At 49.4% G+C, this 5,511-nt stretch overlaps 1 protein-coding gene across 2 annotated transcripts in view; it reads left to right on the top strand.

The window, feature by feature from the left end:
* The window catches only part of Gsn (gelsolin), a 58,921-nt gene that overhangs the window by 11,128 nt on the left and 42,282 nt on the right, over window positions 1–5,511 (top strand). For both annotated transcript variants that reach the window (XM_013030152.1, XM_013030151.1), the window contains exon 2: window positions 2,686–2,774. The gene's annotated coding sequence lies outside the window, so the exon portion shown is untranslated. The remainder of the gene's footprint in view (window positions 1–2,685; window positions 2,775–5,511) is intronic.

The following is a 5,511-nucleotide window of genomic DNA, read 5'->3' as shown; positions in this document are numbered from 1 at the left end:
GTGGGGCGTGAACTCTGGGCCTGGGCGCTGTCCCTCAGCTCTTCAGCTCAAGGCTAGCACTCTACCACTTGAGCCACAGCGCCACTTCCGGCTTTTTTTCTTTTTGCTTATGTGATGCTGAGGAATCGAACCCATGGCCTCAAGCATGCAAGGCAAGCGCTCTACCACTGAGCCACCTTCCCAGCCCAGGCTGCTCTTGTTTTTAAGTGTACTGTGGCCTTGAAGTCCAAACTGGAAAGCCAACTTAACTTGGTTTTAGCCCGGGCTCATTGTAAACCAAGCCAATTTGGGATCCTGATGTCCCAGCCTTGCAAAGAGCACAATGCTTTTCTTGCCCATAGATGGCAGCATCTGTACTGTTAGTAGTCTCTGTGTGAATGTGTGTGTGTGTGTGTGTGTGTATGTGTGTGCACGTGCATGCGCATGTACATGGGTTATACATATGTGCAGGTCTGTGATTGACTCAGTTTTTCCTTTAGTGAACTTGAACTCATGGCAGATCTGGCCCCAAGCCAGACTCCATCTAACAGGAGAACCTGGTGTGGAAATAGACCATGCCAGTGACCAAAAGACTGTAGGGAGGCAGAGGGACATGGAATACAGTGACTATACACAAGATTCCAGGGTCCCAGTGTGGAGTACCTGGCTGGGGCTTGTGGGGTGTAGGTGAAAGCTGAAGTGGAGGGAGTTGGCAAAAAAGGGTGGACATTGCACGTTGTCTGGGATCTATGGGGAGCTGGGGCAGAGTCTGATCCTCAGTGATGTGGTCTAGACCTGCTCTGATGAGTTGTATTGTGGAGGAGCTAGAGGGAAGGGAGAGGGTCAAAGGTTGAAGTGGCAGGTTGGATATGAGAGCAAAACAGGTATAGGTATGTATGTATGTGTGTATGTATGTATGTGTGTGTGTGGGGGGGGAATTGAGGATGTGGTACCTGGTGTCTGGCTTGATTCCTTGTGTGGATAGTAGGTGGTGGTGAGGTTTGTTGCAAGCCCCTCAAGTGAGCAGAATATGTGATTGAGCACCTGTGACTCACACCTGTAACCCTAGCTACTCAGGACACTGAGATCTGGAGGATCGAGGGTCAAAGCCATCCAGGATAGGAATACCTGTGACACTCCACCTCCAATTCACCAGGAAAAAGCCACCAGTAAAATTTTGGAGGGAGTGGCTCAAGTGGTAGAGCACCGGCTGTGAGCAAACAAGCCAAGCCATCACAAGGCAGGCAGGATGTGAAATGTTCATTCTCATACAGAGTTATCAGAGGGTAAAAGGTCATTCATCAGTCACAGGGATGACAAAAATCAGCTCTGCTTTGATCTAGTCCTGGGATCTGGGAAGGTTTTGAGAAAGTTTTGCAGAGTTGCCATTTAACACCAGAGCATGTGTAGAGCCACCCCCCCCCAGCACCTAACCTTTGACCTCTCTGATTTTGCCCACTGCTTTCTACCTGTGTCACCCACAGTGCAGAAATCACCACCAACATCTGGGCCATCTACTGCCAGCCTGAGAACAGGGCTCATCTGTGTCTTAATGCCAGCAGCAGCTGGCAGGGCCTCTTTGCATTTGGGATGGTGGCCTCTCCCCTTGGCTTGGAGAAGCTGGTTTGGGCAAAGGAATCTTCCTCTATGGATAGGTGACTGGAACTCCAGGTGTTGACATGGGTGAAACTCGGGGCTGCATTTGACAGGTGAGGGATGAAAAAGCTGAGGCTGAGCTGTTCCATCCATGAGAGGGCCTTCTGTCTCCAATCTGTCAGGTACTCAGTGGTCCTATGGCTTTCCAGGTCCTGTGTTACATCATAGGCTCAAAAGGGAAAGGAGCTAGAATCCTTGTTGGCAAAGAGCATGCCTCCTGGCAGAGGGAGAGCCCTACTCGCCTTATGTGGCTGCCACTTGGCTCGCTGACAGAGCAGCTGGATAATACAAGAACCGTGCTTAGGTATAGAAGTGGAGTGCACCACCACAATGCCCTGGGTACCCAAACTGCATGTATACAAGATGACAACAAGTTTATAGGAAAAAAAGAACAAGTCATTAATAATCACAGTCCACATGCACTGTGCACAACTCTTGACATTAAAAAAAATCTCTATGACTCTTTGCAATGGCCTAGATTCTAGTGCAGTCTAAGATTATCTCCTTTGCACAGAGAAGGTCACCAAGTGAAGTAATTTGCTCAGGTTATCCACGTAGGGCATTAAAGGCTACTGTGTAAAGCCCAAGTCCTGAACTCTGAGGCTGGCTGAATGCAGACCTGCCTCGGGGCTGCTTCAATGTGCCCAGGAGATTCTAGGCTGGATGAACTGAGGCCTGGTAGCTTGAAGGAAGGTGAGAGTCCGGCTTGCCCTGCCCTGGAACTTGCCTGAATGTCCAATCCAGGGCCTTCTACGGATGGTAGAGACAGGGTTCATCCAGTGCATGCGAGAAGAGGCGAGAGAACATGGCACCTTAGGGTTAGGAAGAGCTGGGAGACAGCCGGTGCACAGTTGTGAACACTTACAGCATTCAAGGTCATGATCACTGCCTTCCAGGCTCTGAGGAGTCGTTAGGGAACAGGGGAGTGGACCCGCTGTAGGTCACCCCCACAGGGCTGGCAGCCCAGGTAAGTAGAGGCTGAAATACCAAATGGGGATTTGGCTAGCTGACCTTTAACCCTGACATGGAGATTCTTGGGTTCTTTTCTAGGTACTACTGATTTCTGTTGCGAAGTACTTCCACCACAGCTACAGCCCCTCCTCCACGGAGCACCTCTTCTCCTTGTCCAGCCCTGGGAGGTAGGTAGAACAAGGTAGACATCTGTTATCGTCATCTTATGCCCAGGTGAAGTCCACTGAGGACCACTGTCTGGAGTCCACTAGAAGGCCTTCAGGGTGGAAGCAGCGGCTGGTGGTCTCAGGGGACTCAAGAGACGCTCCAACCTCCCCCCCCCAACACACTTATGGCCTACCCTGTACCTGACCACATTTCCTCCTTACCACCCTCAAGAGGAATCCAGGCCAGGGTGGGCGGGCCATCCAGGCAGAGACAAGGACTGGGTTGGGTGCCCAGATGCCTGGCCCCACCCTGGCTGTGCTGCTTGCTTGCTCCTGACTTTAGGAAAGTTACTTTCCCTCTCCAGGCTATTCTGTAAATACTTGGAGGGAGGGTGTGAGGGGGAGGGAAGGAAGGGCCGGAATGCTCAATGTAGGTTGCGGAAAGGTGAGAAAAGCTGGGAGTGGCCACCAGGTCCTTGGCTTTGGGCTTGTTGACTGAAAAGTATGAGTCAGGGACTCTGGATGAGTCACCTCCACCTGGCTGGTGGCAGGGTGGGGTCAACCTGATTTCCAAGTGAGAGCTGAAGTGGGCTGGGAAGCGGGGACCATTGCAGAATCTTGGGCTGAAAGCCAAGCAATTCTTTTTTCTCAGTCCAGCTGGCCCTCAGTTTCTCCTCCTGTAAGATGGGTGCATTATTTTCCCCTTTTGGTCAAAGTTGAATTTCTAAGCATGGAGAGAGCCTGGAGAGCACTTATCACCAACTCTGTGGCTGGCTACCAACAAGGGAAGGGAGTGACTTTATATAGAGCTTCCTGGTGGAGCACAAGCCAACCATGGTCCAGGCTGTTCCTCTTTCCCAAAGCTGACATGATAATCCATCCGAAGGTCTCTAGGGAACTTTGTCCTCAGAGCCAGGGATCCCTAGAAGGCCCAAGGAATTTTAGACACTGTTGGAGATGGTGCCTCTGTTCTAGGAGTCTTGAGTCCTTTTCTTTTCTCCACCACATAAAGAATTATGAGGCAGGAAAAGTGGGAACAGAGGCAAAGTGTACGTGAAAGTGAGAGAAGGTGCAGAGAGCCTCTTCACTGTTGGTCGGTTGGTTTGAGTCCAAACAGATTCTCGGCTGGGAGGGCCACGCATGCGGTGAAAGACCTGTCCACCTGCTTCCCAGTCAAGGAGGGCTGGGGAGGAGGAGTGTACAGACTAGATAGTCTGTTTGTTTCCTAGTGGTTAGGGTCATTGCTTCCCTCAGGGTTTATCTCAGCTTTCCAGGGCCCCCCAGGAAGAGGAAAGGATGCTCTTTTTTTGGGGGGGGCATGGGGATCACTGTCTCTCCCTATCTGCCTAATCTTTCCCCTTTTTGCCTCGCTCCTGCCCTGCCTGTCAATGAGGAGTGCATAGCAGCTCTGCTCCACGCTGCCAGTGCTTTTGCTGATGGTGGTACCTGCCTCTTGCCTGTTCCAGCTCTTCGGACCCTGAAGGGTTGTAGGCCAGCCTTAGGCCCCATTACCTGAGAGTTCTGTGTGTTTGGTCCTCCTCCCCCTTCCGTATCCCCACCTCACACCGACCTTCATGGGCTTGGGTTCAACCAAGCAGCCCCAGGACCAAACCCTCAGGTTTTCTTGGCCCCCATCTTGGGTGCATGGGAATCTAGATGCTCTTCCTCAGCTTTGGAGAAGCTTGCATTGGTTACCTTTTCTTCTACCTTTTTAAAAAATATTATTTTTAAGTAGTTGTACAGAGGAGTTACCTTTCAACAAAGCAGTTTATGAGTACAGTGCATCTTGATCAGTGTCAGCCCTTTCAACATCCTCTCCCATCCCTCTCAACCCACCTCTTCCCTTCCTTTTCTTAATTATGTAGGATACGCTTTGAACTTGATGATTGCATTCTCTTGCCTTCTCTTCATTTGTCCACTCCCCTCTCTTGATCCCACCCCACTCCTCTGTGATTACCCATTTCCTGATGTTTATTTTGTTGCAGTATGAGCCTTTCTAAAGAATTACACCATTTGAATTCTCCCCTGAATCTACTTTTTTTTTTTTTTTGCTAGTCCTGGGCTTGAACTCAGGACGTGGGTGTGTCCTTGAGCCTCTCTGTACTCAAGGCTAGCACTCTATCACTTGAGCCACAACCTCACTTCCAGCTTTTTCTGAGTAGTTCACTGGAGATGAACCTCACAGGCTTTTCTGCCTCGGCTGGCTTCAAACCATGATCCTCTGATTTCAGCCTCTTGAGTAGCTAGAATTATAGGCATGAACTGTCAGTGTCCAGCTGAGTAGGCCATATTTTAATTAATATATTTATGTATACTTGAATACCACCCAAAAGTATTTTTTATATATTTATAAATTAATTCTATCTTCCACATATGAGAAAAAATTATTCTTTGTCTCTCTGAGCCTGAGTTTACATGGTTCTTTCCAAGTGCTTCCATTTTTTTTGCAAACAATGTAATATCATTGTTTCTAATGCCACCACACTTTTTGATCCATTCATCCATTGAGGGCCATCTGAGCTGATTCCACACTTTGGTTATGGTGAATCTTACTGCAATGAGCATGGTTGTGCTGGTGGCTTTATTGTATTCTAGTTTGTAATTTTTTAGATACATGTCCAAGAATGGGATTGCTGGGTCATTAGGTAGTTCTATGTTTAGTTTTTTTTTTTTTTTTGGGTCCGGTCGTGGGGCCTGAACTCTGGGCCTGGGCGCTGTCCCTCAGCTCTTCAGCTCAAGGCTAGCGCTCTACCACTTG

Source organism: Dipodomys ordii, unplaced genomic scaffold (genome assembly GCF_000151885.1).
Source record: "Dipodomys ordii isolate 6190 unplaced genomic scaffold, Dord_2.0 Scaffold127, whole genome shotgun sequence".
In the NCBI taxonomy this organism is placed as follows: Eukaryota; Metazoa; Chordata; class Mammalia; order Rodentia; family Heteromyidae; genus Dipodomys; species Dipodomys ordii.
The sequence above is the reverse complement of the archived record's forward strand: the minus strand, read 5'-3'. Positions and strand labels throughout refer to the sequence as shown.